The following is a 12,137-nucleotide window of genomic DNA, read 5'->3' as shown; positions in this document are numbered from 1 at the left end:
TAATTTAAGGAATCATGATGATACTGATCGATGTCATCAGCCTTTTGGGAGCCAGGAAAGTACACTGCCGAGGGCCTGGGGCAGCAGGAGAAGCAAGGGTGGAGGTGAGAAAGGATCCTTGAGGTCAACATTCCTCCGGATAAGAAACTCCTGTAGGAACTCTGCTGTGTAGGATAAGATTACAAGCACACTCAATTCCTCTGCTTCAGACTTGAAGCTCCTAACTTATCACCCTCTGGATCAAAAGAAAATGCCACTCTCCTCAAGTATAAATATTGCCCCAAGTCACCCAGGGCACTTAGGGTTTTGTTTGTCTTCTTTTAAAGCATCTGCTCCAGGTGCAGGCTGAGGAGAAGGTGACAGCCTTCTGGGCTGGGTCCATCTCCGCAGGTGCTTTCCACGAGGTGATCCATCAGCCATGGCACTGGCTTAAGGCGCTGACCAGCTGACGAATGACTTTGAAGCGTGCCTCTTAGCTTTTCATTCTTTCCCTTCCTTGCCTTCTTGGCTTTCACTGCCAACAGGCGGGGAGGGGATCACCTCCTTCCTCCTCCTCCTCTGGCACGTCCATCTAGAAGGCATCCCTGGAGGCCTAACATTCCAGCTCTTCGGTGTCTTGCATTTGATTTCCCCAGACCCTGTCAAGTCATAATCTCCTTTCCTGCAGGGAAGGGACACTTCCACCTCTTCCTCCATATCCTCTCAGCTCTTTGCATTTGGGTCAAGAGACCTAAAAAGGCCATTTCTCATTTCCATCTTGTCTTCCATTGTTTCTTCCCCTGGGATGTCTATGCATTCATGGCCCTGAGATGCCTCACTGGTCTGGAATGTCCATGGCGAGCCGATCCTCTGAATCATAGACTTAAAGAAATTGGAAAGAGCAGAGCTCATTAGGCTGTCGTTTCCCCAGTTTCCTCCTCTGACCTGGATGTCTTCCCACTGGCTGGATGGTGCGCTTCCCTGCCCCGTCGTTCCGCTGGGCTTTGAGGCTCTGTCTACACAGTCCCAGAAAGGTAAAGAACAAGGCCTGTCTCTCAATAATTCAGGCAAAATCCTGTTTTATCTCAATGATTCGGGTATCCTATTACAAAGCACCATTTTGGTACAAGGCTTTGGGATAAATCCCTCTAATAGGTGTCACAGAACCAGAGCTGGAAAGGACCTTGCAGTTCATCTGTTCAAAAACCTGCTTCTTTTTTTGTTTATAGCTTTTTTGAGATATAATCGACATACAGTAACCTGCACATTTGCATGCCATACAAAAAGTGTGCAATTTGCTGTTTTGACATACATATACCTCCATGAAGCCATCACCACTCTCATGTTTCCATCACTCCCTAAAACTTCATTCTGCCCCACTGTAACTGCTCACTCCATCCCCTCCCCAGTCCCCCGTCCCCAGGCAACCACTGAACTGCTTTCTGTTACCGTATAGTTTGCATTTTCTAGAATTTTATATAAATGGAATAACACAGTCTGCATTTTTTTTTGCTGGTTTCTTTCACTCGGCAGAATTATTCTGAGATTCACTCATGTTGTTGTATGCATTAATAGTGTCATGTGTATCAGTAGGTTGTTTCTGCTTTCTGGCTATTGTGAAAAATGCTGCTATGAACACTCATGTACAAATTTTTGCATATATGTATGTCTTCAATTCTCTGGGTATGCCTATGAGCTTCTACCTTCATACGGTAACTATATTTAACCTTTTGAGGAACTACCAAACTATTTTCCAAAGCACCTGTCCCATTGTACAAACCCACCAGCAGGGCACGGCGCTCCTACTTTTCCTCATCTTGCCATCTTATTCTACGTCGTTTTTTATTTGAGCCATCCTAGCGATGTAAAGTGATATCTCATTGTGCTTTTGATTTGACCTCCCTAATGACTACTGATAATGAGCATCTTTTAATGTGCTTATTGACTGACCTTTTATACATCTTCTTTGTAGAAATATCTATTCAAATCTATTCCATTTTAAAAATTGGGATAGGGAATTCCCTGGTGGTCCATTGGTTAGGACTCTGCGCTTTCACTGCCGGGGTCCAGGTTCAATCCCTGGTCGGGTAATTAAGATCCTGCAAGCTGCACGGCCTGGCCAAAAAAATAACTTAAAAAAAAGTTTTTTTAATAAAAACTGGGATATAATTCACATACGTAAAATTCACCATTTTACAGTGTACAACTCAGTGATTGTTAGTACATTCACTAAGTTGTGCAACCATCACCACTATCTAATTCCAGAACATTTCCACCACCCTAAAAAGAAACTCCGTATCTATTGGGTTGGGCGAAAAGTTCGTTCGGGTTTTTCTGTAACATCTTAACATCTCCGTAAGATGTTACAGAAAAACGCGAACGAACTTTTCTCCCAAAACAATATAAGCAGTCAGTTCACCCCTGCCTCCATCCCCTGGCAACCACTAATCTACTTACATCTCTATGGATTTGCCTCTTCCATACATTTCATATAAATGGAATCGTATACTATGTGACCTTTTATGAATGGCAGAGGGTGGGAGTGGGCTGACAAGAGAGCCAGTTTCTCAGTGGAGACCATGCCCGTGCCCAGGGAACCACTGCCAAGATGGAGGCGGGTGGGTACAGGCCCCAAAGCCAGTGTTGAGCACCCAGGCACAGGATTTTATCCATATGTTTTCCCCCTAAAGGGGCCACAGTCTGCTTTTCTCAGAAGCTATGTGTCCTCCAGGAAAGGACCCAGTGCCTGTGGCTTTTGGAAGGAGGCACCTTGGCTCTTTGGCTGGGCAACAGCTGGGTGCCCTGGCTTCCCCCAGCTGCTGGAGAGACAAGCAGAGTGTTTACCCAATGGCCCCAGTGTACTCAGAGGACTCGGGCTCTGAGTTACACAGCAAACAGCTGGCTTTGGAGGGGCTGCGTCCTGGGCGCTGAGACTCGGCGCCTCCAGTGATGTTTAAGCCTCACCGTGAACATGCTTCCTCCACTCTCATCCTCCTCCGGTGAGGTTGGGGGGGGGGGCTCATTTACGAACAGGGACCCGACAGGTGGCTTTTTTAAACGCTGGTTCTAGCGGAACACTCCCCAAAACGAACGCAAAGTTTTTTGTCACCAGGTGCATGTGTAAATTGGTTGCAGACTCTGCCACCCGCTGCAGCAGACAGCAGCGGTCTTTCCAGTAAGAAGACATTTCCTGGCTGGGCACCCGGACAGGCGGGCGGGTGGCGGCGGCGCAAGCAGTGCCAGCCAGCCCGGGGAAGCCACGCGCTCCGTCCCCGGGGGCCAGTGCAGCGCCCGCCGGCGCCCTCGGGCCTGCAGCCTCCCCTCGTGGCGCGCCGGGCCGGGGATCGGTTCCCCGCGCTGCAGCCGGAGCTCCGGGCCCAAGTCTCCCACGCCGGGCGGGGGCGTGGGCGTGGGCAGCGTGACCCTGGGTCCCGCCCCCGACGCCCGAAGCCCGGAGCCCCGCGACGAGGGGGTCCCGGCTCCACCCACCCGGCCCATCCCGAGAATCGGGGCTCCTGGCCAAAACAGAGCGGACATTCAGAACCCATTTGATCGCTTTGGGGCGGGGCGGGGGCTGGGGGAGGGTTGCAGGCAGCTGTCTCTTCGAGAGCCATTCCCCCGCGCAAGCAACGCTAGCAGTCGTCGCTAGGCCCAGCCCCGCAGTTAGTTGGGTGCAGGGACGTGACGGGACCGGGAGGGATGGTCCTTTATTCTATTGTTCCCACTCATCAGAAAGGGCTCCTAGCAAACGTAGTCTGCTAGTCCCAGCTTTCCCCACGAAATGGAGAGCTCTGCTTTGCCGTCGTTATCCAGGATGGGTTTTTTGTCCATGCTAAGACCTTATTTACAGTATTACACTAGGATGTCGACCCAGCAGCCCGGCAAAACGCTCAGGCAGCCATTAAGTGGACTTGTGGAGGAGTGGAGATGTGCTGCCACCCAAACAGCCACACATTCCCCTGGAAACTGGGGGCATCCGGAAGCCCACACTGTCCTGCCTGGCTCCTTGACATTGCTTTGCAGACATTATCACTTGGACATATCACTTGGGGTCCTCGTTAAAGTGCAGATTCTGATCTAGAAAAGCTGGGTGGGGCCTGAGGTTCTGCATTCCTAACAAGCTCCGGGGTGATGCAGCTGCTGCCCTGGACCACACCGGGGGGAGCAAGGGGTACAGCATTGCTCTCAACTGCAGCTGCACATTAAAATCACCTGAGGAGCCCAAAACGCTTGAAGTTTGCGAAGAGAGGAATCGTAAGTGTTCTCGCCACGCAAAAAAAGGTAACTATGTGAAGCGATGGATTTGTCAACTCCATTGTGTAATCATTTTGCAATGTATACATATATCAAATCATTGTGATGCACACCTTTAAGAAAACATCATATTGTACAACCAAACTATACACAATTTTAAGGTGTCAATCATACCTCAATAAAGCTGGGGGAAAAAAACAAATTAGGCCAGGCCCCACCCCTAGATATTCTGATTTAAATGGTCTGGGGTGAGGCCAGCCTTTTTTTTTTTTTTTGAATTAAGTTTCTCCAGTGATTATAATGGGCAGCCAGGATTTTTTTTGTTGTATTTTTTCATATTTGTTAAATATGTGATCATTATTTTCTATTCTCTCTCTCTGGGTAGCCGGGACTGAGAGCCACTTGTGGAAGTAGCTGCGAAGAGGGACTTAGGCTGTAGTCAAGGATATTGATTCCATACTGGGCCCAACTGTAGGGTTCCGTCCATGACCTAGATTAGGAATTCAGATTGTGATCAAAGGACATAATTAGTTCATATGGTTTCATATACCTCATCTTACCTCCCATTCATTCAATCATCAAATATTTCTTGAGCCATTAAATTGTGCTGGGCACTGTGCTAGCTAGTAAGGATTCAGCAGTGAATGACAGACACGGAGCTGACAGTTTAGTGGTGAATATGGACAGTAATCAAATAACCACTGAAATAAATGCAAATGTACGATTGGATGACTGCTAGGGAGAATCTGATTTAAAGTGTACGTGGGAAGGGGGCAGGAAAGTGACAATTAGTTACCTGTAATCGGAAGGATGAATTGTCACTCTCTAGGTGAAAGGGGGTGGGCTGGATGAAAGGAAAAACGTTCCAGGCCGAGAGACTGACAGCTGGGCAGTGTGGCCGGAGTGCAGAGTCGAGGTGGCCCTGTGTGCCAGATGAATCTGGAGGGGTAGGGGTGTATATATGTAGAGCAGAGGTTCCAAGTCCTGGCTGAGAATTAAAATCCCCAGTGAACTTCAATAAGTATACCCAAGATTGGCTTCCGATCCCAAAGTCCAGATTTAGTGGTCTGGGGTTGGACCTGGGCATCATTTGCTTAAAGTCTCCACAGGTGACTGTAATGTTGAGTCAAGGATGAGAATCATTTGACGTGGACCCACATTAAAGCTTTCGACCTTTATCTTAAGAAGCATAGGAGGGAGAGATTGGGAATGACATATATACACTAATATGTATAAAATAGATAACTAATAAGAACCTGCTATATAAAAATAAATAAATTAAATTAAAAAAAAAACATGGGAGGGACTCCCCTGGTGGTGCAGTGGTTAAGAATCCGCCTGCCAATGCAGGGGACATGGGTTCAAGCCCTGGTCCTGGAAGATCCCACACGCCACAGAGCAACGAAGCCCGTGCGCCACAACTACTGAGCCTGTGTGCCACAACTACTGAAGCCCACGCACCTAGAGTCCGTGCTCCGCAACAAGAGAAACCACCGCAATGAGAAGCCCACGCACCGCAACGAAGAGTAGCCCCCACTCGCCACAACTAGAGAAAGCTCATACGGCAACGAAGACCCAACGCAGCCAAAAATAAATAAATAAATTTATATAAAAAAAGAAGAAGCAGCATGGGAAGGCATTGACATGTTTAAGCAGACAGGTGACATGATCAGATTTGCATTTTAAAACAGTCTGGCTGCAGAGTGAACAGATGGGAGGGAGGCAGATGTGTGGAGAAGTAATGCATTAGACCAGGTGAGAGATGACAGTAACTGGGGCGACGGTGGTGGTGGAAAGGAGTGGATGAACTCAAGGGCCACCTTGGAGGTGAAATCAGCAGGACTGAATAATCGATTGGACATGGGAAATAGAGAGGCAGGGGCGGGGAGGAACTGTCAAGGATTTGATAGAAAATTTCCAAGTTTCTGACTTAGACAGTTGACGTTGGTAGCATGGAGATAGAGAAGACTGGAACAGGACCACATTTGGAAGGAAGGTCATAAGTTTGGTCCAAGTGGAGCTATCAAGTGTGCAGTTGGATACGGTGTCTGAAGCTCAGAAGAGAGATCAGAGCTAGAGATATTCATTTGGGAGCCATCGGGATAGGTATTTGAAGGTAATTGGTCACTGGGGGAAAGATCGGAGAATGGCGAGACAAGAACTAGGAGGGACCTTGAAGAACTCCAACGTTGAATGGCTCGCTTTCCCAAGGTCCATACTATAGGGCTGTACTGACGTTTCCCCTTCCTAATCGCTGTCACCTTCCCCGCCCCCATTCATTAAAGACTTTGGGGAAAACAGTCCACGATTTTCTTCTCTTCCAGAAGCACCCCCACTATCATGGATGACTTGTGTTCATACGGACATGGCTTCCAACACCTCGGCCTCTGCGTTCCTTAACTTCCTCACCTTTACCTCTTCTGCACTCCCCCTCAAGCTACACTTACACAGTCACACCTTGGGCCTTGACGTCACTCTCAACTGTACCACTTTAAAAGTCACTCTTTCAAGATGTGGTACATATATACAATGGAATATTACTCAGCCATAGAAAAGAATGAAATAATGCCATTTGCAGCAATGTGGACCTAGAGATTGTCATACTGAGTGAAGTAAGTCAGACAGAGAAAGACAAATATCATATGATATCACTTATATGTGGAATCTAAAAAAATGATACAAATGAACCTATTTACAAAACAGAAATAGAGTCATGGATGTAGAAAACAAACTTATGGTTACCTGGGGATGGGGCAGGGAGGGATATATTGGGAGACTGGGACTGACATATGTACACTACTCTATATAAAATAGATAACTAATAGGGACTTACTGTATAGCACAGGGACCTCTTCTCAATACTCTGTAATGACCTATATGGGAAAAGAATCTAAAAAAGAGTGGATATATGTATATGTATAACTGATTCACTTTGCCGTACAGCAGAAACTAACACACCATTGCAAATCAACTACACTCCAATAAAAATTTTAAAAAATAAAAATCACTCTTTCAAGCCTCGCCTCTTGGCTACCTCCACATCTTCCAGTTTGCTTGTTTATTCCCATGAGAACTGTTCTTCGACCTCTTTGGGCTGTCCAGTCCACTGACCCTTCTATTTTCCCCACTTTATCAGCCCTCTGCTTTCTTCACTTCCTCACTATACAGCCTAGAGTCTATGGCCTGTCCCTTTATTACCAAGGTGACTAAGTCCTCCCCAAAGATTGGCGTTGGCAGCCAGACGCTGGGCAGGTGGGGTCAAGGCTGAGCTCTTCGGTGAGTACGCGGAAGGCAGGCTTCTGTGCTGCAGATTAAAATTCAGACCTGGGTGCTCTGTGTACCGGGAATGGTGACCGACTCAGCACGTGCAAGTGTGTAGGTCCCCCTTGGAAGAAGTCACCAAGAGAGCTGGGGCCGATTGCAGTCAGACGTGCACGCTCTCACCTGGGGCTCTTGGCCTTGTTTGTGTGCCACAGACCCCTTAGCAGTCTAGTGAAGCCTAAGGCCCCCTTCACAGAATAATGTTTTTAAATGCGTAAAATACAGAGGATTATAATGGAAATCAATTATACTGAAATACAGCCATCAATGTAGTTTTTAAATGTGTGATATATGTGCCTCATTTTCAGCACATTAAATAATAAGATCTAGCGGCCAGGCTTATAACTATCAAAATTTCACAGTAGTGATGAGCATACTCATATTTTAAGATTCACTCAACATGATATGAAAATATGTGTGGTTCCTGTTGGTGACCGAGTCACAGGCCCTCTAAGATCATGGCGGGTTGTTGCCTGCAGTCAGGATTGAAGGAAGTGCTAAAAGGTAGTTAAGAGAGAGCAGGAATAAAGATGCAATTTTCCCCATCCATGTTCATGAGCCCTCTGAACTCTAGCCACAGACCTTAAAAGACCAGGGATCCAGGTTAAGGACCCACGTAGCCTTCCTGGTGGTCCTCTGTGGAAATCGCCCTTTGCTTGAAGTCCCCTCACTGGAGGTCTCTTTTTCAGGGGCAGGGATGGGGCTGGAGATCGGGTGTTTAGAAACCACCTGCGGTCCTGCCTTCCCTCCTCTGCACTCTTAGAGCCCATGTCTTTTGGTTTTCTCTTGTGACAGGTAGAAGACTTTCCACCTCAAGTAGGGTTCCTCTTTCAACTCGCGTCAGCCGAATTCAGGACTCTGTGCTAAGCCCTGGGCACAGGAAGAGGGGCCACAAAGATAGAGCCGTTAGTAATAACTACCACCTAGCAAACGTTTTTTATATGCCAGACACCATGCCAGCACTTCATTCATCCATTCAGTCCAAATTTACTGGGTGCCAGGCACTGTGCCAGGGGCTGTTGGGATGCAGTCAGTAAGACAGCTAAACTCCCTGCTCTCATGAAGCTTTCGCTCTAGTGGGGAGGACAAATGGTTATACGAAGTACATAAGTAAACGATACAGTGTGCCAGCCCGTGGGAAATGCTATGGATGAAAATAACGCAGAGAAGACGGAGAGGGTACAGTGTCAAACGGGGTGACCACGGACCGTCTGACTGAAGAGGTGGACCTTTGAAACTAGACCTGGAGGGAGTGAGGGGTGAGCCTCTGCAGGTATTTGGAGGAAGAGCATTCTGGGCAGAGAGGACATCCAGGCAAAGCCCCTGAGGCTGGAAAGTGGAGGAAGCCTGTCTGGCTGGAGGAGAGGAGTGAGAGGAAGTAGTGGGCGATGAGGGCAGAGGGGAAGTGGAGGACGGGGGTCAGATCGTGCAGGACTGCGGAGGCCATTGCCGTGACCTTGGCTTTTTCCCAGAGCGAGCTGGGAAGCCATTGGAGGGTTTGAGCAGGTTCCCGCCCTTCCGCCCGCAACAGCACTCCCATTGTCAAATGAGGGAACTCTGGCTCAGAACACGCAGTGTCTTGGCTAGTGAGTGGCAGAGCAGGAGCTTAGAAGCCTCATGCCTCCCAGCCCCCTGGCCCAGGCTCACAGAAGGGTCAGCATGTTCTTTACTCCCTTCTGCTGCTTCCAGGCCACTGTTCCTTTGCCATTTCCCAAGGATTGTCCACCGCTCTGTGTGACAACCCCCCCCCGCTGTACCCCCCAACTTCTGCCACTTTACTTAGTGAGCACCTGCTACGTGCCGCATACTGTTTTAGATGCTGATAGTAAAATGAGGAGCTTTTATTCTAGTGGCTGAGGGAGACAGGCAAGGAGGACAATTTTTTATAAGGAAAATATTCTTCAGTAATAAGAGCCATGCAGAGAGAAAAGAGTGGCTACTTTTTACAAGCTGGGTGGGGAAGGCCTCTCTGAGGAGGTGACATTTAAATTGAGACCTGGGGGGAGAACATTCCAGGCAGAGGGTGGTATGTGAGCAAAGGCAAAGGTGGGAAGGAGCTTGGCACGTTAGGGGAGGATGTAGGGAGAGGGCAGGGGACGAGGGTGGCAGCATAGGGGCCAGTTCGGGCAGGGCCTTGTAGGTCAGAGCACCTGGCAATCCTCTGGAGTGTTTGAAGTGGGGAAGGAAATGATGTGATTGATGTTTTAAGATCATGCTGACTTCCGTCTGGACAATGGATTGATGGGGGGCGGGGAGGGGGGAGGGAGAAAAGTGAAAAGTTTGAGATAAAGTCAACCAGACACATAGATTAAATGTAGGGGATCAGGGAAAGAGAGGATTCAAAGATTCCCCTCTCGGGACTTCCCTGGTGGTGCAGTAGTTAGGAATCCGCCTGCCAATGCAGGGAACACGGGTTCAAGCCTTGGTCTGGGAAGATCCCACATGCTGCGGAGCAACTAAGCCTGTGTGCCACAACTACTGAGCCCGCGCTTTAGAGCCCGTGAGCCACAACAACTGAGCCCGCGTGCCACAACTGCTGAAGCTCACGTGCCTAGAGCCCGTGCTCTGCAACAAGAGAAGCCACCACAATGAGAAGCCCGCACACCGCAACAAAGAGTAGCCCCCGCTCGCTGCAACTAGAGAAAGCCTGCACGCAGGAACGAAGACCCAACACAGCCAAAAATAAATAAATAAAATCAATAAATTTATTTAAAAAAAGAAAAAAAGATGGCCTCTCAACTTTCAAGCCCTGGCTTGAGCGACTGCATGGGAGGTGATGCTATTTGCAGAACTGAGGAAGGCTTTGGGCGAGCGACTTTGGAGGAAGGGTCAAGAGTCCTGTTTTGAACACATTAGTCTCAGAGAGTACATGTCACACGGCCAGTAGGATTCACGAGTCTGCAGTTCTAGAGAGCAGTCTAAGCTGGAGAGATAGAGTAAGACATACAGAAATATTGTCCCTGTGTATACCCACCTGCGCCAAGCACAGTACCAGGCGCATGGCAGACGGTCTATAAAATGTTGGTTGGTTGAATAGATGAATGAATAAAATGTGTCTTAGAGCTGTGGAGTCAGACAGACTTCGGTTCAAATTTAAATCCTGGTTCTGCTATATCCTAACTTGACCTTGAACAAGTTAGTAAACCTTCTGGAGCCTGGGTTTCCACACCTTGTAGAATGGAGACAGCAGCTAACACCTATTGCACAGGGTCGTTGTGAGCATTATAAACATAAGCCGTGTAAAGTGCTTAGCACAATCCGTGGTGCACGTGAGCGCTCAGTACGCTGTGGCTATGGTAATGTTGAGAGCATGAGGAAGGCCCCAAGAGGGCCAGCCTTGAAAGGACACCTCAGAGGGCTGCCCCAGAGGGTGCGACCGTGTAGCCGGCCTGTCACGTGACAGGCAGCAAGGCCCAGCGGTCAGTTTCGCCCTCCTGAGCTAAACTGTCTGAGTTCATAATCCCGGCTGAGCCACTACTAGCTTACTTAACCTCTGTGTGCCTCAGGGTGTTTTAAAATTATTATTATTTAATCTCTAAAATAGAGATAATAATAGACCTACCTCATAGGACTGTTGTGAAGGATTAAATGAGATGATCCATGGGAAAGGCTGAGAACAGTATCTGACTCAGTACTAAGGGCTCAGCAAGTGTTGGAGCTATTATCAGGGGGCTGTAAGAGGGAGGGGGCTACAAATAGGCTCCAGCTGTGTCCTTGACCTCCCTCCAGACGAGACAGCGTTCAGCCCTGCCCCCGGCCAGCAGCAGAGCCTGTTTCAGACAGCTCTGCTCTCCCAACACTCTTCTTCCGACCCCTCCCCAGCTGCGACCTTCCAGTTTGTGCAACTCTCTTAATAACCTGTGAGCCTTTGGCAGTGCTGGTGTGGAAAAGGCCAGCTCCTCCACCAGAGGGCTGCAGAAATGCGGTCCCCCCCCTTCACTCTGGGGGAGGTGTTAGCCACAGGCTACAGGCAAAGGGAGTCCAGGTCCCCAAGCTGCCTGAAGTCGTCTAGGAGCAGAGAGAAATAACCAACTGAGACAGTCCCAGAGGGCCCCCGGGCTTCTCTTCCATTCAAATGCTCCCTTTGTTGCTAAGAAGCAAACCTTCCCCATCCCCACTGGCACCAGCCTGCCCATTGTTTTCCCAAGAGACCATCCCAGGCCAAGAGCGAGGGCTACCTCTGCCTTACGGAAATGGCAGCCTGGAGAGACCATTGCAGTGGGAGCGTCATAGAACCCCAATTCCCCACAGCTCAAGACCCTAGAACAGGGCCCAGGGGCAGGTGTTCTTGCACAGACCCCAAAAGGGCCTAAAGGAAGTCACTGAAAACATTTGGCCGGGCTCTTCCCCTGCACTGAGCTACCTGTGGTGATTACTGCTAGAGGCCCTGACATCCGAGCAGTGGACACAAGGCTAGAGTCTAATCTCAGCTCCATTTGAGCAAAGTGATGAGCCTTGTGGGTTTGTTCCAGAAGTGGGAAAGCATAAAATATCCCACTCGGAGGAGAGAGAGATTTCATAACTAGATGCTCCTTCAGACAGATGGAGATGGATAGGTCTGAGGTGGAAAGGACTGGAGGGGT

The sequence above is a fragment of the Tursiops truncatus genome, chromosome X, assembly GCF_011762595.2.
Source record: "Tursiops truncatus isolate mTurTru1 chromosome X, mTurTru1.mat.Y, whole genome shotgun sequence".
NCBI lineage: Eukaryota > Metazoa > Chordata > Mammalia > Artiodactyla > Delphinidae > Tursiops > Tursiops truncatus.
The sequence above is the reverse complement of the archived record's forward strand: the minus strand, read 5'-3'. Positions refer to the sequence as shown.